The sequence below is a fragment of the Lolium rigidum genome, chromosome 3 (genome assembly GCF_022539505.1).
Source record: "Lolium rigidum isolate FL_2022 chromosome 3, APGP_CSIRO_Lrig_0.1, whole genome shotgun sequence".
Taxonomy (NCBI): Eukaryota; Viridiplantae; Streptophyta; class Magnoliopsida; order Poales; family Poaceae; genus Lolium; species Lolium rigidum.
In genome coordinates, this window is record NC_061510.1 from 223,489,871 (window position 1) to 223,490,729 (window position 859).

The following is an 859-nucleotide window of genomic DNA, read 5'->3' on the forward strand; positions in this document are numbered from 1 at the left end:
GCGACGAAAAATACCCCTTAGCGGACGATTTTGAGACGTTGTCTATCAGAACTTTTCTTGTAGTGAAAGTTTTATTCTGAAAAAGTGCACACATCAAAAGTTGGTCATGAAGACCCTCACCCCCTTTATTTCTTCCCTCCCTCTCTTAGGGATAACTCTAGTGCATGTGTAGGTGATCTCCATAGATCACAATTGGGCACATGTTACCTTTAGATTTCTTCTTCTTTCTTTGATCAATTACGATTCTGAAAAATTCCCTAGCCTGGTGCTAATCACCCCAATCCATATGTATCCTTGTCTTGCCCTAGACCACTTGAGCTTGGTCATGCAAAAAATTAGAAGTTGGCATAACTCAAGGAATGGTCACTTAGACCATGTCCTAACCAATTTTTTCTTCTTCCCCTTATTTTTATTTTCCAAGTTTCTTTCCCTCTCTTTTCCCTCACTCATCTTACCTCTGCACACATATGCATGCTTACCCTTTTTTCCATCGAGATTGAGTGAGAGATGTTGAGAGGAGAGATGGCCGGGATAGCTTGTGCACATGCAAACCCACCCCCTCTCTCTGCACCATGCTGCTCTCTATCTCACCTGCAACCCTCTCATGTCCCCTACCATTGAGCTAGGGCCTCCCCTGTCTCCTTTTTCTTTTGGAAGCCGCAGGACACTGCTTCTCCTCCCTCCTTTCTATTGCACACGCACACGTGATCCGACCAGCATTGACGCTCACTGCACCTCCATCTCACTCCCAGAAATCCTCAAGGACCCTCCCTCGCACTGCACCACCCTGCAAGCTCTGGTGGTGACCACGCACGCTGCCACGGGCACGCACACGTCGACCAGTTCATCAACCCGTGCT